At 36.1% G+C, this 27,418-nt stretch overlaps 1 pseudogene; it reads left to right on the forward strand.

Annotated features, from left to right (window-relative positions):
• Positions 1-600: 600 nt before the first annotated feature.
• LOC149186558 (LEAF RUST 10 DISEASE-RESISTANCE LOCUS RECEPTOR-LIKE PROTEIN KINASE-like 1.4) lies at positions 601-24,251 on the forward strand (annotated as a pseudogene).
• Positions 24,252-27,418: the final 3,167 nt, after the last annotated feature.

Here is a 27,418-nt window from a genome sequence, read left to right on the forward strand (position 1 = left end):
CAAATCCTGAAAGTGTATATAGATCATTGATATAATCTTAGCAAAACATTAATAAAATGGATGATATTAAAGTAAGATTTACATCCATGCAGATAAACATCAATATAACCATATCAATGTTATAACTTTAACGTAAAGGTTTGAAATGATATATGAACATTTAATATTCAATATAAATGGTGAATGTATATATTTACTTTACAGTGACAGTTGGTAAGAAATACCAAAGTTATATATATATCTATATATATATATATATATATTAAATAGATGGATTCATGACATATGGTATCAGAGCGCTCAGGTTACCAAGCTGAGACCTCTGGAATAAACAAATAACAAATTTGGTGATATGCACGTAGGAAAACAGGAAGCAATTAGTATGAGAAGAACGAGAAATTTACCACCCAGATGCATAATAGGGACAGGGCCTTGAAATACTAACCTGGATATTATGGTGATAGTGCGAGTGTTAAAGGATGAAATGGCTCGATTATGGGCAGATAATGAAGTATTAATGGAGGAACAAGAAAAAATTATGAAGAATCTATCTCATAGATAGAATAATTAGCCGTTGGTACCTAGTCCCAAAACAGAAATATGACAGAAGAACAAGAGTTTCAGACAAAGGACGTAGAAACTGAGGGTGGTGAGGAAAACCGTGAAGAAGAATCAGATAATGTGTCCAATCATAGGACACAGAAAAAGCAGAAAGTGGAACTTCAAGGGGAATTTCGAAAAATAAAGCCTCCTCTTTTCGATGGCGAACGGGAAGAAGTGGTTGAAGCATGGCTCATAAATATGAACAAATATTTCCAGCTATATGAATATGACCATAATCTGAAGGCTCGCCTGGCTATTTTTCAGCTGCAAGGAAAGGCCACACTATGGTGGGAAGAGGTAAAGACCTTTCGAGGAGTGAATGAACAAAGTATAACTTGGGAAAAATTTCAGAGATATTTGAAGGAAAAATAAGTAAGAGAGAGATTTTATGATGAAAAATCAAAAGAATTTCATGATCTGCGCTAGGCCAATGTCTATGGATGAGTTCATAACAAAGTTCACATCATTACTTTGGTATGTTCCTTACATTGGCAAAGAAAAAGCAAAGGTGCAGAGGTTCATGAGCAGTCTACCTCTATTCATGAAGGAACGCCTAGAATTTGACAATCCAAAAACAATGGATGAAGTTATTCGTAAGGCATGAATCTGCTATCAATAGAACAAGCCAAAGGGAGACATGAGTAAGAGATGGACTGATAAAAAGGGAAGTAAATTTATTCCCAGTCACAAAGGGAATAAGGGCCCAAGAAACAAAGGACTATACAAGGGTCAAACCAATCAAAATTTTAATAAAAACCAGCCCAGATTCAAAGTACCAGGCAAAGCTAGAACTAATGAGAAATCTGGTAGAACTGAAGCAGAATTAACTGCTAGACCTCCTATACAATGTTGGGGATGCGGAGGCCTGCATTATGTCAAGAATTTCCCACACCACAAGGGAGCTAATCAGATTTCACAAATACAAGAAGCCTCCATAGTAGGGGAAATAGCAAGGAGCCTCCCTAAAATCAATGCCGCTCTGGAAGATCATTAGGTGGAATTTCAACCAACAATGATTGAATTTGAAGGTAAAATTGTTTACCGAATTGTATCTATTTTGATTGATCCTGGGGCTACATTGAGTTATGTTAGTCCCAAGATTGTGGAACAATGTAAATTGCAAGCAGTAAAGTTTAAAAATCCAGGGCTAGTACAACTAGCCATAGGAGCCAAAAGAAGAGTTTTGGCCAAAGTCAATAACTGTCCTCTAGAATTAGCTAACCAGTCTATTATGACATATTTGAACGTGTTACCCTTAGGGTCATATGACATCCTTATAGGCATGGATTGGCTAGAAAAACATTGGTCCCTTATTAATTGCAAGACCAAAACCATTAATTTCCGAAATGAGCAAGGGGAAAGACAAGAGGTGCAAGGTATTCAAAAACCTTTGCAAATAAGACCTATAACAACTTCCCAATTGGAAAAATGCATCAGGAAGGGTTGCTAGATTTATGCCATACAAGTGGGTTATGCTGACTCTAAAGAGAAATCTGCTGCCTTAGAAAATATACCAGTAACACAAAATTTTTCAGAAGTTTTTCTGAAGAAATTCCAGGCCTGCCCCCAAAGAGGGACATAGATTTTACCATTGAGTTAATTCCAGGGGCTGCCCTAGTTTCCAGAGCCCCTTACCATATGAGTATCCCCGAACTAATAGAGCTAAAGATGCAACTGTAGGAGCTGTTAGATAAAAATTATATACGACCCAGTGTATCCCCTTGGGGAGCTCCAATACTTTTCGTCAAGAAGAAAGATGGAACATTACAAATGTGCATGGATTATCGTCAGTTAAACAAACTGACTATCAAGAATAAATACCCCCTGCCTCGTATAGATGAGTTATTTGATCAGGTAAAGGGTGCAACTATTTTCTCTAAAATTGACCTCCAATCAGGCTATCATCAGATCCGAATAAAGGAGGAAGATATAGCAAAAACAACATTCAGAACCTGGTATGGACATTATGAGTTCATGGTCCTACCCTTTGGGCTGACTAATGCCCCTGCAACTTTCATGTGTCTCATGAATAGCATATTTCATCAATACTTAGACAAATTTGTGCTAATCTTCATTGATGACGTACTGATTTACTCTAGAAGCATGGAAGAACATAAGGAACATCTCCGAATTGTTCTTCAGATCCTAAGAGAACACCAATTGTATGCAAAGTACAACAAGTGTGACTTCTTTAAGGAACAAATTCAATACTTGGGACATATCATCATCAAGGATGGGACCGCAGTTGATCTGAAGAAAACAAAAAATATCGTGGAATGGCCAGTACCGAAATATGCGGCAGACATAAGATTGTTCATGGGCCTAGCTGGATATTATAGGCAATTTGTGGAAGGTTTTTCTAGGATGGTATACCCTATTAACTCTCTAAAAAATAAAGGAAAGGCATTTAGATGGAATCCTGACTACCAAAGGAGCTTTGATCAGCTTAACCATCTACTCACCATCGTCCCCATTTTGAGTATTACTAATCCTAACAAAGAGTATGTATTAGATATCATTTTTTTGGGATTCAACTGCGTTAAGTAAGTCATTCAAACGTATGACCATTTCCATGAGAGGTAGTCGTAACTGACTAATTTCTCATGATTTTTGAATAGTTCACTTAGCACTCATTGCATCGGGTGATGCTCACAGGGGTGAAGAAGTGGGATTGAAACTAGTGAAATGTGGAGAACGAATCACATAGCATCAATCATCACTTCCGGGGCTTGCACCCGGTAACCAGGACTTCCCAGGAGGTCACCCATCCCAGAACTCCTCTGGCTCAAGCGCGCTTAACTGTGGAGTTTTCCCCACAATCAAGCCCACTTAGCTTGCTACCCCATTTGCAAAACCTTAGCAAGTATTGTGCCTCATGAACCATTCATGAGGCACAATACTTGCTAAGGTTTTGCAAATGGGGTAGCAAGCTAAGTGGGCTTGATTGTGGGGAAAACTCCACAGTTAAGCGCGCTTGAGCCAGAGGAGTTCTGGGATGGGTGACCTCCTGGGAAGTCCTGGTTACCGGGTGCAAGCCCCGGAAGTGATGATTGATGCTATGTGATTCGTTCTCCACATTTCACTAGTTTCAATCCCACTTCTTCACCCCTGTGAGCATCACCCGATGCAATGAGTGCTAAGTGAACTATTCAAAAATCATGAGAAATTAGTCAGTTACGACTACCTCTCATGGAAATGGTCATACGTTTGAATGACTTACTTAACGCAGTTGAATCCCAAAAAAATGATATCTAATATAATGCAATGCGTAAATCCCCCATACTTAAATTCAAAAAGAGTATGTAGTTTGTATGGATGCTAGCAAAGAAGGTGTAGGAGGCGTATTAACGCAAGAAGGTAGGGTTGTAGCCTATGAGTCTAGGAAGCTTAAAAAATACAAATAGAAATATTCCACTTATGATTTGGAATTAACAGCAGTAATACATGCCTTGAAAATGTGGCGACACTATTTGTTAGGCAAGAAATTTCTGCTATTAATAGATCATCATAGTTTGATAATCTACTTCAAACAACCCACTTTAAATGCTAGGCAAGCCCATTGGGCTGATTTCCTAAGCGAATTTGACTTTGAAATCAGACATTTGAAGGGAAAATAAAACAAGGTTGCAGAAGCTTTAAGTCGAAAAGTGAACTGCTTATATGAAATCTCCTTTAGTGAATCTCGAACTACCTTCTATGAGCAGATCCATGAAACAACCATGGAAGATTTAATTTATAAACATTTATGGCAACAAGCAAAGATTGAAAACAGTCATGAACAACAATTGGGATATGAGGTCAATCCAAATGGAATTCTAATCTATAGGGATACATTATATGTACCTAACCAAAAACTACTTAAAAATTCAAGCTTAGATGAATATCATATAACTCATTATGTAGGGCACCCAGGATACCAGAAAATGATTTTTGCCCTTAGAAAATATTTTTCTTTTTTTTTGGCCTAGTATGAAGAAGGAGTTCGCTGAGTATTTAGGACATTGTCTGGAATGCCAATAGGCAAAGGCGGAGCACCAACACCCAACAAGGTTGCTCCACCCACTACCAATTCTTGAATGGAAATGGGAAACCGTATCTATTGATTTCATCACCGGATTGCCTAAATAAAAAAAACTAAGAGACACTATAATGGTGGTGGTAGATAAATTGAGCAAATCTTCTCATTTCATACCAGTTCAATCAACTTACAAAGTAGTGCAAATTGCAAATATTTTTATGCAGAATATCTTCAAGTTACATGGTATACCCAAAATGATCATCTTCGACCGGGATGTGTAATTCACATCAACCATTTGGAAGGCCCTTTTTGAAGGATTAGGCACATAGCTACACTTCAGTACTGCATACGGTCCTCAAACGGATGGGCAGATGAAAAAGAGTTAATAATGTAGTCGAAGACATGTTGCGAACCTACGTAATGCAACAACCTTCTAAGTGGGAGGAATACCTGCACTTAGTAGAATTTGCTTACAACAATGGGTATCATACATTGTTACAGATGAGCCCTTTTGAAGTGTTATACAGACGAAAGTGCAGGACACCTTTGAGTTGGAGTGGCCCAGAAGACAAACTAATGCTAGGACCAGATATGCTAGAGGAAATGGAAAAGATGGTAAAAAAGGTACGAGGCAATTTAAAGGCCGCTCAGGACCGGCAAAAGAATTTTTTCGATTAGAAAAGGAGCTTCTGAGAATTTCAAGTAGGAGAACACGTTTACATTCGGGTACGACCCAAGAAAAGCACCTTGCAGTGGACTGGATGTGCTAAGTTAGCACCTCGGTTTTGCGGGCCTTTCCAGATTCTAGCTCGAATTGGGCTAGTGGCCTACCAGCTTGCTTTACCCAGCCATATCCGTGTACACAATGTATTTCACGTTTCCTTACTTAAGAAATACATTTATGATGCTAATCACATAATCAATTGGCAGAATATACAGGCAAAGTATAATATAGACATTTTACTAATAATTGGATGTTTTTACTTTTTCTTTAAAAAGGATAAAGGGGATTGATTGACAGACTAAAATAATTTTGTTTTGTGTAGGTCGAACCAAAAGGTGAATTCCTGGTTGAGCCTCTGGCTATACTTTATCGGAGAGAAGTAACGGAGTGGAAATGAGTTATCACCTAGGTTAAAGTGCAAAGGGAACACTATGGGCCAGAAGAGGCCACCTGGGAAGATGAGTAGGTTATGAAGGAAACCTTTCCATAATTATTCTCAAGAGGAAAACATTGGGATGATGTTACATCTTAGGGGGGGAAGATGTGATATCCCCAAATTATGTAAATATTTTAATTACTACAAACCAAACAATTTGATATTATTTTAAATATGGAATTATTTTTTAAAACTCTTATGCATAAGTGAATTATAGTTACTTGTAAATACTGTTTTACTTACTAAGTGGTTAGAAAGAAACAGTTATTGGCCTAACTAATTCTTGAGTATTTACTCAAAGAAGGATCAAGAGGATAGGGGTATCTGAGATCAGGAGAGAAAGAAAGAGGAAATAATATGTGTTGAAGAGTCAGACAGAGTTCTGATGCTACGTCTGGTTTGGACCAGATAGCCATCAGAGGTATTACAGATCTCGTCCAAGAGATAGTGAGAAAAGTTCCTCGGTACAGGAAAAGCTCATGGGGAGATGACCACGAGATTAGTTTGAAGGTTGGGAGGCATTTTATTACGCAACGAATTTGAGCTGTAGGACAAGTTTGGAAGAACGGTGTAAACCAGATAAGTAAATTATCTTACAGATAAATCTAGAAGAATAAGGATGTATCTTATGAAAGTATTTATGTGTTTAAAGCTATTATGAAGAAAGTACAAAAAAACTAAGTAGAAGTTAAATATACGGGAACCTTCTAATGAACTACAACGCAAGATAAATAGTTTGAGATCTAGTAGAATAAACATATAAAGACATGTCTCTAATGACAGACAAGCAAAATATTTAAAGTCAAATTCTGAATTAGATATAGAATAAAAGGAAGAGTCTCATACAACTATATTAAAAAAATCTATTATCAGAACTGTTAGGTGGAAAAAGAACAAGTATTAACAATATTTAATTATCTTGCAGGCATTAATGATGATTTTGCATAATGATGAAACCCATACCAGAATAAATATCTTAGCATGTCAACCTTATGATAATTCCGAAATTAATCTTCCTGTAACTGATAATCTAACAATTTCATAATAAAATTGAGAAAAAGCATAGACAGTAGGAAACTGTATATATCAGTAGAATACCAAAACACAAGTAAGAACTGTAAGAATAATTTCGGCAGAAAGAAGAATTACAGACTCATAGATTTATCCCACATAGTTAAATATGGGAGGTACTCTAAGTCCCGAGATCTACTGTTCAGTAATCTAAACATATGAAACATTCCGAGTGTTGAGCTTCGTAATCACCACAGATAGTTATCAAAAGATATCGAGACATTTCATATTACCTATAGCTGCAATAGGCAAACAAGATGAGTAATAACATTATAGTTTGAGAAAACAAAAGATTAATACTATATTAACTTATAGATTCCCTAGAGGGTTTGAAACTAATAGTCATCATATCTAAAAGTCTGAGTATAGTAAATTCTGAAGCAGTCCATAGTCTGGCTGTAGAGTTTGGCCGGAAAAAGCCAGGCCAGTCTCGAACAGAAACCAACCAGCCTCGGCCTTGTCTCATCCACACAGAAAACCAAAATACATACACTGTCTCAGTTGGGTAAACCCCATGAATTAAAAGAGTCAGAACCAGACCTTATGCTTAAAACTATTACAAATCTCTAAAACGGTGAAATCCATCCACAGTAAACTCTGAACTAGATCAAATACCTAGATAAGGGACTGAGCTTCTAGCTTGAAGTTCGGCGAGATGGTTAAGAGCTCCATCCACCCTTTGCCTGGGAGTCCACTCCACCTGCAAACCAATACCTCCCAACCAGGAGGGAACACGAGTTATTTTCCATTTACATAAAACCATAAGCATGCAAACAACTGAAGTAGTAAAGTAGTTAGAGACCTTTACCTTTGAAGGGCTCGTGGCACTGTTGTTTTCACTGAACCAGAAGTCACCTAATAATCGGTGAGATAGGAGTATAGATCACCATGACAGGGAAGGAGAGCCTCGGCATCCAGTGATTCTAAAACTCGACCAAGGAACAACAACGTGGGCACACCAAAACCCTCTGGCGGAGTAGAATGATGAACACCATCAGAGGAGAGAAACAATGACCCCGAACTACCAAGTCTTTAGAAGCATAAGAACTTGGGAATGATATCAACCGTCGGATCGAGCCCAAGGCCGGATGACCGTGGATAGGGTCTGAAATCCCAGAACTGCAGAAGCGCTCCACAACATTGAAGAACATGATAGGTCAGACATTGCCTCTAGGCCGTCACAACAGCAGGAGTAAATTCAGCAATTAATGAGGCTAGATGGCAACAAGTGATGTATCTAGTATTAAGTTAAAGTTTAAATAAAATGACTTGTAAACCCTCAACCTTGGTTGATAGGACGGGGTGATACCAAGTATATTTATAACAACTATAAATCTGTGGTACAAATAAATCCCAAAAGTGTATGTAGATCATTGATATAATCTCAGAAAACCTTTGATAAAAGGGACAATATTAAAGTAAGGATTACATCCATGCGATAAACATCAATATAACCCATAATTGTCTCCATCTGTAAATTCTAATACCTCTCATAGAGAAAGTGTATTTTTTTAATAACACAAGCAACTCATTACCATTTCAACTAATATAAATTCCATCTTTTCACCACTCAACAAATTACTATATCCACTATAAAATAACTAATAAATATTTTCAACACGTGGAGATGTGATGGTATTTGACCATACGTTTTCATATATTTATGTTGATTTTATTTCTCAACAACACAGATCAATTTATCTTTTTATTTATTCATTACAAATTACATAAATTTGATTTAAGAAAACTCTTCCTCTTTATTTTCACAATTTTTTCTTAAAAATATTATTTCAAATTAAAATATTTTTTCTCAAATATTATATATATATAAAAAACTAAATTAAATGACGAAACATAAAGGATACAATATCATATTAATGTGAGATAAGTTGCATCAATTTCTTTATATTTTTGGTGGAGATATATCCTATGCAACATAGTGACGGTATATTCAAAATACAAAATAAAATGAAAAATACTAAACATATCAACAAAATAAAATGATATGATACCTCTCTACATCATAGACTTCTATCATATTATTTAGTATGTTTTAATATATTTATGAACATAATTCGTATGGATTTTAATGTATGTTTATCAAAATGTATAAATATTATGTACCTTTACATTAATGCTCTTGCTCTTTTAGTCTTTTCTTTAGCATTGATTCAATGACTTTCCTATCCCTTTTCTAACTAAATTACTTAATCAAATACTAACTTACTTTATTATTTTTACACCTTAATAAAATTACAACGTAATTAGATTTACTATAAAAACAATTTTATGATTTTTTTATTTTTATAGAAAATAGTTTTCTTTTCCATTCTTATAGAGGTGAAATATATTAAACCATTTATTCCACATTTCACCAGAAGTAATAAAATTTATTTATATGGGGTCTTTCAGAAAGACCCTTCAGAATTTGCTCAAAATCACACGATTTAAAGTATAATTATAAAAAGTATTCTTTAATTTAAATCCAGTTGAAATGAAATTCAGAAATGGAAACATATTCACCATTTCAGAAAATATTTGTAAGCTCCTCCTACGGCTCCTTTTCTCAAGATTTTTTCCCAATTTACTGAACTTTGTCTTTATAACCATAAATTTTATTTGAAACTATCTTTTTATTGTTTTTTTGGGTTATTATATAGATTTAAGATTATAATGACATTGCAAAGTATTTTTTTTGGTTATTATATAGCTTTAAGATTATAATTTACATAATGACATTGTAAACTAAAATTTATTAATTAGTTTCTTTTTGTTTACACCATGAATATACTTTTCATATTTATAACGAAACAAATTTAAAACTTATATTTGCATTGTCTTTTCGCATTGTGAAGTAAGATAATTCTCCTTATAACAATCACGAATATACATTATTTTATATATATATATATATATACATATATATATATCAAAGGAATGAAATTAAAGAAAAAGACGTATTTAAAAATAAAAACCTATTCATCATTTAGAAAAAGGTTGTAGCTGAATAATAAAATGGTTTTGCTCATCCAAATTCTCGCAATTTATCGAACTTTTATCTTTATAACAACAAATTCTACTTAAATCCCTTTTCATCATCTCCTTTATTATTACACAGATTTAAGAGATTCAAAATTATAATAATAGATAAAATAAGATTTATTATCCAAATCACTTTCTCTCTCTACTTATCATAAATATAATTTAAATATTCCATTGATTCCAATTCAACAAAACATAATGAATTCTTGGTAACTAATTCTAGAGAAGAATTAACAATCTATAAATATTCTTCAAATTATTATTATTAATTTTATTAATTTAGGAATAAATACAATTTAAAATATTCCATTGGTTCCAATTCAACAAAACATAATGCATTCTGGTTAACTATCGAACAGAATTAAAAATCTGCTTCAATTTTTATATTTTTTTCCCATTGAAAAAGTTGCAATTTCCTTTATTGTAGATGCAGAGCATATTCATATGGTAAGCCATACCTGTCAATCCAAAAAATAGAAATGGGAGTACTACCGCATAAGTGGGACTGTTCAAAAAATAAGCATTTGTAAATGCTGATGTACTCTTTGCAGAGAGACCAGTACTGAAGTAAAGCATAAAACTATGTGAGTATTTACATATGATCAATTAATTAAGAGTCAGATCCAAAAAGGTATGCTTATGCTCCGGGGTCTATGAACGGCTTGTGGTAGTACTGATATGAGTTGCCGTCACGATACTCCTAAATCAACCAAGTATCATCATCCCTGTGTGCTTCTTCCTTGGATAGATGGTCAGCCACTGACTTGTGTTCCCTCTAGATGTGATGGCATGAGAAGGAGTCAAAATATGTTATGAGTTGATGAGTTTCACCTAGAATATTCTTTAGAGAATATGCATTGCAGTGTGAATTTTTGTTTATCGAATTGCATATTATTTTAGAGTCACCAAAACACTGTAAATGCAGACACTGTTCTATCAATGCATAATGTATGAGGTTTTTGGCTGTAAGAAGCTTAGTGTAGTTAGTTGCCCCCCTGCCCAATGCCATTTTAATTTTGTAGGAGTAAGTTTCAGATAGGTGTAGGATTTGCCCCCCTCCCTATCCAGTCTCCTGAGTTGAACCATCAAAACAAGCCCATGGCTGGGAGGTGTTAATGGATTTCAGGATTATTATCCTATGAGATGGTTGGGTACCCTCGTCGGGGATGGCGCTGTAGTTGGCTATGATTCTAGTAGATATGAAGCGCCAATGGGGGTCCTTTTCCTGGAAGATTATTTGGTTTCTGGCTATCTAGATGACAGAGCAAGTGAGGAGGGGGGTGTTCTTTTCTTTTTTTGATGCTAAAGTCCACCAGCGGTTCCAAGAGTCTGCAAAATTTGTACCTTGCCATCGGTGTGAAGAAGGGAGCGAAGTCAGGAGGTTGTTCCAAAGCTCTTGAGTGCTGGGACAGGAAAGGAAGAGATGGTCCATATCCTCGCTGCAGTTCTTGCAGATGTGACACCAAAAGGGGCCTAAGAAGGATCGCTTCATCAGGTTGGCGCCAGTTGGGACCTTATTCCAGAGAATGGACCACATAAGGAGTCTCGTTCGGGGTGCCGCGTTTAGCTTCGACAAATGCTTCCACCATAGCTTCGAGGATGGTGGCTTATAAGGTTCCATCAGCACCTGGTATACTATCTTGGGGGAGTATACTCCATGTTTGGAAAACGCCCAGATAAGTTCATCATCCCGCTCTGTTATTATTATGTGGGCTTCAGTTAACGCTTTTGTGTACTCCTACCACTCCTGATGCCAACACTGCGTAAATTTAGATCGTGCCCTAATTTCCAGGCGTGATGTAACAAAGAGGAGTGTTCATGATCAACAATGTGGCTGATGTGCGCTATGCCTTGTTCCGAAAGGTGTGTTCTCAGCTCCTCGGATAGCCTTTGAACGTTGCCGCACCCCACTTAGGGGTCTATGCCTAACCACACCTGTGCTCCAGACCGAATCCTCCATGTCAATCCATTTTGGATGAGTTCCTTAGTGTTTGTGACTGCCTTCCAAATAATATAAATGTTCGTTGTATTCCTGCAGTCTTTTCTAATCCATTCAATGATATTAGAGGGGGATATATACTTAGAAACAGTCACCTTCGTCCATAAGCTGTGGTTGTTGAACAGTTTCCAACCTACTCTGCTTCAATTTATTATTATTAATTTTAAAAATTAGGAATTTAAATCTAATGAGTTGAATACTTTATTTTTATTAATTAATTTATATAAATATATAAAGCCTTCTTTACATGAATATAATTCTTGAAAGATATTTCATTCAATAACAACAAAATTACATATTCCTTTTTTTTTAATCTCTCCATCATTTAGAATATTTTTATTATAATTTTCACACAATATATTTTAACAATAAAAACATAGAATCATTTTCGTACATATAACTAGCAATTGTCCCAAAAGGTACAAAGAGAGGCTTATAGGATTATTAAATTGGAATTGTTGAATTTTTCTAAAAGAGTTAATTGGTTTGTGGAAAACCTTGTTTTCTTGCACTGGATCATTGTGCAATTACTTTTCTTTGGATGTTTTGTTTATATCTATATTACAAGGAACACATTGAATGACTTATTTCATTTTAGAGTAAGTTAATTACCCAAAATCAAGAGGTTAAGTTAATTACCCAAAATCAAGAAACCTCTATAGATGGCCAAGCATATACGAAGAATACATCTCATTCATATGCAATACCAAATCCATCTTTTCTTTTCTCTGAGTAAAATTTCAAAGGCATGAACACATGCCATTTCATATGAATAATAAACCCAACTTCTGAAATTTCAATGCTTGGATGCATCCCATTCATATGCTACAGTAAACCCATATTTTCCTTAAATTTCAATCCATAAACACATCCATTCCTAAGCCATAACAGAATCACAAAACACAAAACCCAGCCCTGTAATGCCAAAGCATTATCCCCATTCAAAAGCAAGGAAATAACAAATATAAACGCTAGTGTTCCACAGTCTTGACTGTGCAAACCAATCATTGACATCTGAAAAATCAAGAAAATAAACAAAACCTATGCACCCGTCCTGTAAGCCAACGCCATTAACATGAACGGAGAATAACAGGCGCTATCACAATTTGTTTATTTAACGTTAGACTGTGTCAAAATGTTATAAAACCACACGTATGCCATATTTTTTTAATGCCCCGATGGAAAGAAATGAAATTCACACTCTGATCTACACCATGTGTAAAAAAAACTCACACACATGCTGTAATTAAACAATCTGTAATGAAATTAACAAATGAACAGAATTGAAACGCTGAAATGTAAATCTACAGATGCTGGTAATGTAAATCTATAGCTCTGTGGTTTAATCTAGCTAAATCTTCTAGTTGTGGAAAGCCCTACCACTTCTGGGAGAAGGAAAACTTATAGAAACTGGAGAATTAAAATCTACGCAAGCTTAATCAACCTGTCTCATTTGATTCGATCTGCCCGCATCAAGGAAAATCAACTGGTTCTTTCATTGAAAGAAAATAGTCTGCTTTACATTCAACGGTAATTACATGTCCCAAAATAAAAACCTATCTATTATTCCTTTCCCAGGATCAGAGCACACGGCTTTATAATACAGCCAATACAAAATTGGAAATGATCTGCTCCACAAATCTCTCCACAAGATAAACTAAGCAAGCTAAATAAAATGACAAGCAGATGAACCTCGATCTGGAGATTGGCTTCCTCTTGGAATTAGTAAATATGGATGAGATCGGCTCTGTTGTGTTGAACTGTTAAAAATTCACGCACTTTGAAATGTAAGACTTCACGCACTAGTAAATGAATTGGAAATGCGTTCCAATCAAAGCATTTAATCACGCCATTAAAATCTAGTTCAAAACGTATGATTCCTAGTACCTTTCTGGATCCAACTTCACATATACAAAACCTATGCACTGGTCCTGTAAGCCAACACCATTAACATGAACGGGGAATAACACGCGCTATCACAGATTGTATATTTGACATTGGACTGTGTCAAAAAGTTATAAAAACACACGTATGCCATAATTTTTTAATGTTGCGACGGAAGGAAATGAAATCCACACTCTGATCTATGCCCTGTGTAAAAATAACTTACACACACGCTGTAATTAAACAATCTGCAATGAAATTAACAAGTGAATAGAATTGAAACACTGAAATGTAAATCTACAGATGCTGGTGATTTAAATCTACAACACTGTGGTTTAATCTAGCTAAATCTCCCAGTTGTGGTGGGTCCTGCCACTTCTGGGAGTAGGAAAACTTATCGAAACTGGAGAATTAAAATCTACGCAAGCTTAATCAACCTATCAATCCAGCACGCCCTATCTCACAATCAACAACGTAGCTACAGGGTTTTGGGCTACAATCAAAATAGTATGAAAATCGCCAGTGGCACAGTTTTTACAGATTGTGGCCTTCCGGAAACTCCTGTTAATCTCACTGCCTCTCTGTTTAAACTTGCTGGTTCGTCCTACCAAAGTATAAACCTGGGAATAGGATGCCCAAAAATAGGAAATTTTCATGTGTTCAATGTCCCTGGTGGTAATGATAATGGTACATGGGTATTTCCTTCAAATCTGGAACGAATCAAGTGGGCTCCCTGCATCTCAACTGTTCAATTCCCTGTCCTGCAACAATTATCTTCTTTAACTTTGCAGAACCTTTAGGACGTCCTGCATGGACGTTTTGAAATCAAATGGAATAAAACTGATGAAGCATTCAAATTGTGCAGCCATTGTATGTCAAGCCTAGGAATCTGTGGATACAATGTTTCTAATTCCAGCGAGCCTTTCCTCTGCTACCTTCCTCAAAGCCCAGGTTCGCCATAGAACGCTAGCCAACCACAAAGCCCAGATTCAGTAAAGAACGCCAGCCAACCACAAAGCCCGGCTTCGACACAGAATACCAGACAACCTGGTGGGTTTGTCTTGGGTTTAAGAAGTAATGGTTGTTTCAATTTATTGAAGGTCTATTATTTGTTGTAGTTTTATTCTTTGCTGAATTTTCTTGGTTGGATTTGTTGTAGGTGATTCAAATACTCAATCTGATACAATAACTCCAAACAATGGTCTTTCCCATACGAAACCTAGAGGCAAATCTTACAGTGGGATTCTCACAGGTAATCATGAGTTCTATGTACAAGGAATTTAATTAATTGAAGTCGGCATTTGATGATGAACATTTGGTGATGAAGTTATTGCCTATGACCTTAACATTTAAGAGAGGAAGCTTTTTAATTCTATAGTAATTTTTTTGGGATTGAAGTTGATATAGATTTATCTAATATCGGCTAATATAACTTTATTTAGAATCAGGGTAAAACTCTCAACCTACCTAAAAGGGTTCAAACTCCAAACAAACCTTAAAGAAGGTAACAATAAAGAATATATACTATTCTTTCTGACTTATTTATATCTAGGATTTCAAAATTATTTTGTAATCCCCTAAACAGTAGGTAGATCAATTGTTTGAAATAGCTTCTGTTGACAAATACAAATACTTTGAAGTAGTTATTGTAGTCAAATTCTAAAATATTCCAATAATCCACCATCAAGATAAAAATGGCCCAATTTATATTGATGGGTTATTCCAAGTTTAACACAATTTCCAAAATTACTGTAACTACCCATTGTGTATGATCCTTCTATGAAATGATTTCATTTTATATGCAAACTATGTACAGTCCTGATACCTTCTTCTTGTTTGGCAGCACAAGTGTCTGTATGCGTAAAACATATCGTTGGACCAAACAAAGACTTGAGAGCGCTGAGTATTGCAAGGACAAGGAACTGGGCGCGCTGTATACAATGTTTCTAATTCCAGCGAGCCTTTCCTTTGCTACATTCCTCAAAGCCCAGGTTCACCACATAATGTCAGCCAACCACAAAGCCCAGACTTATTAAAGAACGCCAGCCAACCACAAAGCTCGGCTTCGGCATAGAATATCAGACAACCTGATGGGTTTGTCTTGGGATTAAGAAGTAATGGTTGTTTCAATTTACTGAAGGTCTATTATTTGTTGTAGTTTCATTTTTTGTTGAGTTTGCTTGGTTGGATTTGCTGTAGGTGATTCACATACATAAACTGATACAATAAGTCCCAACAATGGTCTTTCCCATCCGAAACCTAGAGGCAAATCTTACAGTGGGATTCTCACAGGTAATCATGGGTTCTATGTAAAAGGAATTTAGTTAATTGCAGTGGGCATTTGATGATGAACAATTGGTGATGAAGTTCTTGGTTATGACCTTAACATTTAAGAGAGGAAGATTTTTAATTCTGTAGTAATTTTTTTGGAATTGAAGTTGATATAGATTTATCTAATATTTGCTAAGATAACTTTATTTAGAATTAGGGTAAAACTCCCAACCTACCTAAAAGGGTTCAAACTCTGAACAAACCTTAAAGAAGGTAATAATAAAGAAGATATACTATTCTTTCTGACTTATTTATATCTAGGATTTCAAAATTATTTTGTAATCCTATGGACAGGAGGTAGATCAATTGTTTGTAATAGCTCCTGTTGACAAATACAAATACTTTGAAGTAGTTCCTGCAGTCAAATTCTAAAATATTCCAATAATCCACCATCAGGATAAAAATGGCCCAATTTATATTGATGGGTTATTCCAAGTTTAACACAATTTCCAAAATTACTGTAACTACCCACTGTGTATAATCCTTGTATGAAAAGATTTCATTTTATATGCAAACTGTGTACAGTCCTCATACCTTCTTCTTGTTTGGCAGCATAGGTATCTGTGTTGGATTTGCTTTACTCATGACCTCCGTAGTAGTGCTAGTAGCGCGTCTGCATAAAAGGGATCGTTGGACCAAACAAAGACTTGAGAGCGCTGAGTATTGCAAGGACAAGGAACTGGGCGCTCTGTGTATGAATGATTCTTCTTTGCCATTTTTCTGTTACGAAAAGCTTGAAGAAGCCACCGACTTCTTCGATGAGAAGAAATAATTAGGAGACGAGGCGTTTGGCTCTATTTATCTGGGAAATCTCTGGGATGGGCATCTCGTGGCAGTGAAAAGGCTTTATCACGATAACTCTAGAAGACTTGAAAAGTTTGGTAACGAAGTTAGGATACTGTCCTTGCTCAAACATCCCAACCTTATTCTTCTAATTGGGTACTGCCAGCATCGCAGAGAATTGCTTCTGGCTTATGAGTATGTGCCAAATGGTACCTTGGCTGATCAACTTCATGGGGAAAATAGAGGAAAGGGTTTGTCGTGGGAAACGAGGCTAAATATAGTAGTAGAAATGGCCTAGGCCTCCGCATATCTTCATTTTTGCGTTAAACCGCCCATATTACACAGAGATGTGAAATCAACCAACATTCTTCTGGATGAGAATTTCAGGGCTAAAGTGGCCGATTTTGGGCTTTCTAGGCTTGTTCCCACAAAAGCCTCTCATGTTTCCACAGGTCCCCAGGGAACCCCTGGTTACCTTGATCCATGTTGGGAACTTCTAATAATTCCAAACAAAATAATTGAATAGAGAATAATGCTCTGTTTTTAACACAGGAAACATATTTTTTCACACACACAAAAGAAGACTTTGTTTTCATTAACAATACTGACTGTTACAAAAAAAAACAGACTTCCTCTCACAAAGGGATCACACCAAGACTGCTTCAGAGGCAGTTTATATCTTTACTCTGCTTCTTCCAAAAAAATAACACTATTGTGTTTCCATTGTTGTGCATTACAAAAAAAATACTCTGTCTCCTTTGGAAAATACATTGCTATGTTCCTTCTTACTTTGCACTGCTGTGTGTAAAAAAAATTTTCATTTGCGCTCCTTACATATGCACTACTGCACTACATTTCATTACATTGCATATTCAACAACACAAAAAACATAACATTACATTTTACTTGTGCCGTAAAAAAAACGACTCTCGTGAATAAAATAAACAATAAAATTAAAATATCTCCACCTACATTTACCAAACGTAATAAATTTCACTAATTACTTCACATCAATTAATTTCTGGAACGAGGGTACAATCTGCCCCACATTAATCAGACGACTGTTGGTAGTATTGCACAGCCTTTTTTACCAAACTTTACCCGCCGGGGAAAGTTGTTTTTGTAAAACCACTCAGGGCACGTGTCAGCAAATGAGTGTGATCACTGCCTTCGGAGAGATGCCACTGTTCAGCAAAAATCGGTGAAGGGAACTTTGGCGGTTTTCAGAAAAAAAATAACGCTGCAGTTTGAAATTAACATTTCAACACTCCCCTTTAATTACAACTGCTAGGTTATCAGTAATACCCAGACATTTCCTCAAAAACTCAAAACTTTTCTACCCCAATGGTTTGGTCAGAATATCTGCAACCTGGTCCTGAGTTCTGCAGTGTTGTACAATTTCTCCATTATTGACCAATTCCCTGATGTAATGAAACTTTGTGTCAATGTGTTTCGTTCTCTTATGAAACACAACATTCTTAGATAATGCAATAGCTGAACTATTGTCGCAAAAAATCATAGTTCCTTTTGGTTTCTCTTGGCGTAAACTCCTTAACATCATTCTCATCCAAATTGCTTGACACGCTACTGATATAGCTGCCACATATTCTGCCTCTGTTGTAGACAATGCTACAATAGGTTGTTTTTTAGAAGCCCATGAAATGGCTCCTAAGCCCATGAGAAAAATATAACCAGATGTGCATTTCCAAGCATCTACACTTCTAGCCCACTCACTATCAGTGTATCCAATTAAATCTGAACATTCTGAAGTAGTATATAAAATGCCAAACCTTTTAGTACCTTTAACATACCTCAGAATCCTTTTTGCTGCCTGCCAATGTGCTTCTTTTGGCCTCTCCATGAACCTACAAATTAAAATAACAGCATGCATTATATCCAGCCTAGTTGCAGTCAAGTGCATGAGGCTGCCAACTATGCTCTTGTACAAACTAGGGTCAAAATCCTTGTTGTTGTCCTCTTTGCTGAGTTTTAATCCCATCACTGTGGGAGTGATCGCTGCTTTGCACTCCTGCATATTAAATCTTTCCAACACTTCATTAACATATTTCGCTTTTGAGATAAAAATCCCATTTCCATTTTGTCCTACTTCTATTCGTAAGAAGTATCTCAGCAAACCCATGTCAGTCATTTCAAATTCTTCTTTCATGACTTTTTTGAAATTTTCAATAAGGTAATCATCATTACTTGTGAAAATAACATCATCAACGTATAACACAACAATTAGTAATTTACCATCCTTTTCTTTGATGTAGAGGGTGGGTTCTCCCTCACAGTTTTCAAATCCATTTTCTAGTAGATAGGAATCTATCCTACTGTACCACGCTCTTGGTGCTTGCTTCAGTCCATAAAGAGCTTTATTCAATCTGCGCACTTTGTGCTCTTGGCCTTTATTTTCATAGCCTAGAGGTTGTTCAATGTAAACCTCTTCCATTAATACTCCATTTAGGAATGATGACTTCACGTCCATTTGGTAAACTTTCCACTTGTTTTGTGCTGCTATGGATAGCACTGCTCTCACTATTTCCATTCTAGGAACTGGTGCAAAAGTTTCCTCATAGTCTCTCCCATACTGTTGCTTATATCCTTTGACAGCCAGTCTTGTCTTGTGTCTTTCTACTTTTCCTTCAGCATTACTCTTGGTCTTGTAGACCCATTTAACTCCAATGACTTCCTTTCCTTTTGGTAGTTCAACTAAATCCCTTGTCTTGTTTCTTTCTATGGCATTGATCTCCTCATCCATAGCTTCTATCCATTTCCTATCCTTAATTTCTTCTTCGAAATGAACAGGGTCATCAACATGACAATATAAAGCAAACAAAGAGTTCATACCTTCATTTGTTGCCTCTTGTTCATAAATATCACTTAAATTTATGAACTTCTTACCTCTTTCATTTGGTGTACAAGTGCCTGAAGAAGCACTTGAATTTCCTCCTTCTGGTGTGCTTGGAGAAGCACTTTCATTTCTCCTCAAGGGTGTCTCTTTCTGCCCTTGTGTTGGTGCTGGTGTTTGGAAATGTATTTCAGCCATCTCCTCATCATCTTCATCATGTGAGCAAAGAGTTTTTAACATTCACTGTTTTGTCTATGCTTCCATCCCAAGCTTCCTCCTCAATGAACTAAACATCTCTACTCACAATAAGCTTCTTGGTGGATGGGTTATACAACCTATAAGCTTTGGATTCCTCATTGTATCCAATGAAAATACATTTCTCCCCTTTGCTGTCCAACTTCTTCCTTAGTTGATCTGGAATGTGTGCATAGGTCACACATCCAACAACTTTCATGTGGGTGACTCCTTGCTTTGTCCCACTCCATGCTTCTTCCGGTACTTTGTTCATGACTGCTTTTGTAGGGCATCTATTCAAAATGTACGTTGCACAATGTACAGCTTCAGCCCAATAATCATTTGGCAAATGCTTTGCCTTTAACATACTCCTCGCCATATTCATGATTGTCCTATTCTTTCTTTCGGCAACTCCATTTTGCTGTGGAGTGTACCTAGTGGTAAACTACTTATGAATTCCATTTTCTCTAAAAAAACGTAGAAATTCTTTGGATATATACTCACCTCCTCTATCAGTTGTTATAACTTTGATATGCAGCCCACTTTGGTTTTCTATAAGTGCTTTGAAATTGCAAAATCTTTCAAACACTTCACTTTTTTTCTCCAGGAAATAAACCCACGTTTTTCTAGTAAAATCATCAATAAATGTTAGTATATAGTGGCTGCCTGCAAGTGATGGAGTTTGCATCGGTCCACATAATTTTGAGTGGACAATCTCTAAGGGTGCTTTTTGCCCTTATGCTTTTCCCCAAGATACAACCTTCACAAAGGCTGTTTGGTTTCTCTATCAATGGTAATCCCCTTACCTTTCCTTTTCTATTCAACAAGTTAATACCTCCAAAGTTGAGATGTCCAAATCTCAAGTGCCACAACCAATTTTCATCTTTTGGTTTGCTTTGGAAAGCCTCTTGTGTCATTGCTGCTATTTCTTCTCCATTTTTTAAATCTGCTTTCATTCTAAGAGGGAACATCATGTTCCTTGTCATCTTCACTTCAGCAATGCATTGTTTGCTAGGTGTTTTATCCATGATGGTGCATACATCATCCACAAAGAAGACATTGTACCCCTTTTGAATAAACTTTCCAATACTTAAGAGGTTACATTTCATTCTAGGAACATAATAAACATCTGCTATGGTTTTCTTTTCACCTTTTTTTGTTAAGACATTTACTTCTCCTTTGCCCATAACAGAAACTTTATTATGAGTCCCTAGTGTGACTTGTGACTTCACACTCTGATCTAACATAGAAAACCGGGCTATGTTTCCTGTCATATGGTTACTGCAACCAGAGTCTAGAACCATACATCTTCACTCTTTTCTTCAGTCATATAATAGGCTAAAAAAAAAATTATCTTGGCTGATATTTTCTCTAGTGAAATTTGCACTAGTTCTATTACTCATATCATGCTGATTCCTCCTACATTCATTTGCATAATGCCCATATTTTTTACAATAGTGACATTGGACATTGGATTTATCATACCTTTGTCCTTGAGCATGATGTTGTCCACTTTGTTGGCTGCTGCCTTGGCCTTGGTTTTGATTTGGATTGTTTCCTCTTCCTTGAGCATTTGCTAGATTGTTTCTTCCGCCTTTGTTTTGGCTTCTGCCTCTTCCTCTCTTGTTTCCTCTACCTTGACCTCTTCCTCTTCCAAAGAACATTTGGGTCTTAAAGGCATGCTCTAGAGATGAGTTTTCATTTCTACTCAATCTCTTCTCATGTGTTATCAATGATGCGTGTAGTTCATCAAGTGAGAAGTTTGTGAGATCCTTTATCTCTTCTATGGTGGTGACAATCACATCGAACCTTGAGGGTAGAATCCTCAATAGTTTCTCCACAATCCTCATTCCTTCAAGAATCTCTGCATGAGACCTTATCTGTGTGACCAGACCAATCACATGTGTGAATAATGAGTCGATATTATTTGACTTCTTCATGCAGAGAGTCTCAAAATCTATCCTCACCAATTGTAGTTTTGTTGTCTTCACTTTCTCCATGCCTTGATAGGCTATCTTGAGGGTTTTCCATGCTTCTTTGGATCTCTTGGCTGCTACTATCCTTGGAAACACACTCTCATGCACTGCTTGATACAAAAAGTAGAGGGATTTAGAATCCTTCTTCTTATTTCTCTTCAACAGATCTTTCTCTGCCTGAGTTAAATTATTAAACTTATTTTCATCTGCTGGTTCTTCAAAACCATCCTCAACAAATTCCCATAAGTCTTGGGAAGCAAGCAAAGCTTTCATAGTTATTGCCCAATAGTCATAGTTTTTTCCATTAAATTGTGGGAGCTAAGTATTATAGATACCCATGCTATTGCTAGCTCCAACCATTCTTACACTCTTAACTATGCTTCAAAATACTTGGCTGTGTATTTAAAATAACTGACTGTCTTCAACAGTAACACAAAAAACTAACTTGAGAAATACCTTGGATTCTTTCTTGACCGAGTCTTCACTTTGCTGGGGAAGTTGCTGCAGCAAGAAATCCTTCCTTCAGCTTCTTTGACACCTTCAAAGAGCCTCGACAAGCTCTGATACCATGTTGGGAATTTTTGATAATTCCAAACAAAAAAACTAAACAGAGAATAATGCTCTGTTTTTAACACAGGAAATAGAGTTTTTCACACACACAAAAGAAGACTTTGTTTTCATTAACAATACTGACAGTTACAAAAAAAAAAGCAAACTTCCTCTCACAGAGGGATCACACCAAGACTGCTTCAGAGGCAGTTTATATCTTTACTCTGTTTCTTCCAAAAAAATAACACTACTGTGTCTGCACTGCTGTGCATTACAAAAAATAATATTATGTCTCCTTTGGAAAATACACTGCTCTGTTCCTTCTTACTTTGCACTGTTGTGTGTAAAAAAAAAATTCATTCGCACTACTTGCATACACGCTGCTGCACTACATTTCATTACATTGCATATTCAACAACACAAAAAACATAACATTACATTTTACTTGTGTAGTAAAAAAAACGACTCTCGTGAATAAAATAAACAATAAAATTAAAATATCTCCACCTACATTTACCAACCGTAATAAATTTCTGGAACGAGGGTACAATCTGCCCCACATTAATTAGACGGTTGTTGGCAGTATCGCACGGCCTTTTTCACTGAACGTTACGCGTCGGGGAAAGTTTTTTTTTGTAAAACCACTCAGGGCACGTGTCAGCAAGTGAGTGTGATCGCTGCCTTCGAAGAGATACCACTGTTTAGCAAAAAGCGGTGTGGGGAACTTTGGTGGTTTTCAGAAAAATAATAACGCTGTAATTTGAAATTAACATTTCAACAATCCAGATTACCAGCAGTGCTATCGACTCAGTGACAAGAGCGATGTTGATCCAGGTGGATATTGGTGGCCACCTACCAAGTCCACATGGACCCCCACCATTGTTTCTCTCAGCATTTTGAGTTTCCTTAATTCTAGCACAACTTACTATTTTTAGCAGTTTTTTGGGTCCTGAACTTCTGGAGCCATTTTGAGGCCCTAAACAACGTCTTTTGGGAAATCTAGGGGCAACATGGGACCATGGTCTAATGTTGCCCTTCCAAAGTGGTACTGCTCGGATGGATCTTTCTAACGAGCTATTGTACGCGTCAAACGGAGATCGTATGCCAAAGTTACGACCCCGGGAGGTTGATGTACCAATTTACCCAAACGGGGCCCAGAGTTTGGCATTTCATCTCCTAGGGTTAGGTTTTGGAATGTTAAGGGTTTTCCGTTGTTTCTCAACAATAAATAGGCCTTCGAGCCTCATTGTAACACAGTTCAGAGGCATGCAGTCACCACATCTCTTCTCAGAGATAAGCTACCATCGCCCTAGCTGGTTTATTTCCATTTCTGGTTGTAAGCATATTTCAGTATTTTCCATTAACGAAATGAAGTATTATTTCCGCTGCATCTTTGTGTATATGGTTATCTCTGTAATTCGTTGCGTTCCTGTTTAAATCTGGATCAGATGTTTACAGTTTCGGTGTAGTTCTGGTAGAGCTAATATCTGCTCAAAAAGACGTGGACATAACAAGGGAGAAACGAGATATTGGGCTTGCGAATTTAGCTGTGTCCAAGATTCAATGTGGGGCTTTACATGAACTAGTGGATTCTAACCTAGAGATTGATCCTAACCCTCATGTCAAGGCCATGGTTACTGGCGTTGCTGAATTCGCTTTTAGATGCCTTGCTTATGAGAAGGATGATCAGCCTAGTATGATGGAAGTCATTGCACAGCTCTAGCTTCTCAAACAAGTTGAACATGGCTGACCAGGTTATCAGCACAACACCACAGATTTGATTCATTAGACACACAATAATCAAAATCCGAGGAAATTATTATTGAGCCCCACAAGGATTCACCAACTTATACTCTATATGAGGCTGGTCAAGCCCATTCAGGCACTATGTTAGGTATAAGTAGTGTGGGTCACACGAATTAGTCTGCTTTACGTTCAATAGTAATTACATGTCCCAAAATAAAACCATGTCTATTATGGAAGAAGAACAGTGCTTGTCAAAAGCCAGGGAAGAAGAACCGTAACAACAACTAGCAGACCAAAGAAACGATTAACTCTGAGGCCAAGAGTGACATAAAAGAATGGGAAAAGCAATAAAAATATCTTCAAGAATAACATAAAAGAATGGGAAAAAGCAGTAAGTGAAAAGAAGGCAACTCAACCGATATTTGGAAAAAGTAGTCACACTTCAAATCAATGGTTGAAAGTGTCACACCTGATCCAACGGAGCAGGGTAAAAGTTTTTGCGATTGTTGATTCATAGGAAGGCCTATCCGCCTAAATATAAAAAATTCAGTATAATTTTATTTTATAATATAATAAATAACAATTTTTTTTTTTAAATAATTCAAAACTTTTAAATATTTTATGTTGTTTTGAAACTAATAATTATTAAATTATTTTCAAAAAAAATTATTTAAATAACAAATTTTAATATCTAAAATTTCCCCGACTGCATTACATCATTATCCTGCTTTTCTGATATTTTAAATTTACACTAAACATATAATTAAACACTTCTTTTATACAGATTAAATGTAAAATAAATAATTTTTATCTTTTGAATATATCATTCAAAATAGTTTGATTTTCCAGATATATTAAATGTAAAACCATAATTTTTAAATTCTCATGGCCACTACCTAGTTTTCATCCATATTTTCATTAAAAATGCATCTTTCGTGTGTATTGATGATTTAATAAAATGATCTTTGATATAATACAAATTCCTTTAAAAGAACTTTCTTATACGAACAACCTGTCAAATTATTAACTAGCATTTGCACCTAGTGTTGCAAAGGAAACGCTGTAAGGCATAGTGTGTGGAAGAATATTGAAACGTGAATAGGTTTTTGCGGGATTTTTTGAAAGCAAGGGTCGATGAATTTGAGTTTTAATTTGAGGGAGCGATGCCTAAAACTGTTGAAAAGGAATGCAAGTAGCCACAAATATGCATTGAACCTGTTTAGAGACCTTTGTTTGTAGTTGGTAAAAATTGTGGACTTAAAGGTGAAGATAAACGAATGAATCCATGCGAACAACAACCGGGCAACCATATTGATTTGGAAAGGGCTATTTAAGAAATAATTATTCAAATGGGAAATTAAATTAATATGCGAACAACAACCGGGCAACCATATTGATTTGGAAAGGGCTATTTAAGAAACCATTACTCAAATGGAAAATTAAATTAATATGAAGATATATTGAAAACATGTATTATAATCATTAAAGTCAATTGATTTTGTAAACAAAATATGTTAAAACCCATTGACAATGAAATGGTTGTGAGGACATAAACTATGAAAATGGCATTGATCTTGAAACATCTGTTTTTAAGTTTCAAATGGGAAACACAAATAGTTGTGAGGACATAAACTATCAAAATGGTATTTGATGTTGAAACATCCTTTTTTTAAGTGTGAAATGGAAAATACAAATAGTGTATTGTAACATCCTTTTTAAAGTTTGAAATGGAAAATACAAATAGTGTGTTGTAACATCCTTTTTAAAGTTTGAAATGGAAAACACAAATTGTTGTAAGGAAACAAACCATGAAAACGGTATTTGATCTTGAAACATCCTTTTTCAAGTTTGAAATGGAAAATACAAAGAGTGAATTGTAACAAAAGAGGTTGGAGAAGGAATATAATAGTCTAAAGAACATTGTGCTTGTCATTCCATATTTGAAGTTGTACGAAAACATGGTGGAGGTAGCGAAGGCCTGAAGAAGCAGTAATGGACCTACAAAATTTATATTTTGTTAGAATTAGTAATATGTAAATCAGCTGCAGAAATTTATTAGTAATACTTTGCAGGTGAGTTGTGTTAAAATGAATCTGGAATGAATGGTAATGAAGTTACCTTTGCTATGGGGATCCATATATTGTTAGTGGAAGATGCATGGTGAATAACGGCATATTGAACACCATTGGAGGTTAATGCAGAGCTGGAGATGCAATTTTTTTGCTTGCCAATCTACATGTAGTTGTGCAGGTATGTTATTTTTGAGCTCATGTGGCCTGCTGCAAAAGAAAGAAAAGGTTAGAATGAGATTTACAGATAATATAAAGACATTCTAATATTTTCTTATTTACTAATATTGATTAAAGTTTGTTGTTGTTGAAAGGTATGAAAAGTATGTTATGAAATAGAATGAGGTAAATAAATGGAGGAAACCTTTTGTTGATGTCAAAGTACGGGTTGGAGCAGATTATCTGGAGGTGGCATTGAACGAAGAATTTCTTCTGCTTGTTTTCTGCGAGCAATGTTTTTGTTGTCCTTCATTTTACTGTAACGATCGAAACTGAATGCGGGGCTAATATGAAGATCTTGTAGAGAAGGAACTCTTGAAATAGCTGTGAATGTGAGACCTTGACGTTCTGTTTTTCCAATGTCAATTGTTGCTTTTGGAAGTGCCATACCTTGAGATTTATGTATGGTTAAAGCCCAAGCCATCCTCAGTGGAATTTGTGCACGACCATTTCTTTTTACTGCTGGAATAGGCAAGTGAGTGGAGTTTCTTTCATCCCAAGGAGGCCCAATGTACTTGGGGAAATCTACAACAACGAATGTTGGAATTTGTGGTGGTGCAGTTGATTCTTTGTAAAAGATGGTTACAATTTTTCCAAGGGAACCATTAACAAGACCGGCTGAAACACAAAGGTTGGAAGTCAACATAACTTTTTCGCCATTGCATAGCAATACAATTCGCTCAAGTTGCTCATCTTCAGAGGAAAGACTGGAATATGTGTTGTCATCTTCTGCAATGGATCGTGCGATAGGAGTGTTTAGAGATTTCATCATTTGCTTATTATGGACCATTGTTTGAGCATTTGTTGGAAATAAATGCATGGAATCATGGAATGAACATATTTCTTCTTCTGATAAAAAGGAATCTGTGCAGGACATGAGTAC

The sequence above is a fragment of the Pinus tabuliformis genome, chromosome 3_1 (assembly GCF_031772625.1).
Source record: "Pinus tabuliformis cultivar Carrire ecotype Pingquan chromosome 3_1, CPIR1, whole genome shotgun sequence".
Classification (NCBI taxonomy): domain Eukaryota; kingdom Viridiplantae; phylum Streptophyta; class Pinopsida; order Pinales; family Pinaceae; genus Pinus; species Pinus tabuliformis.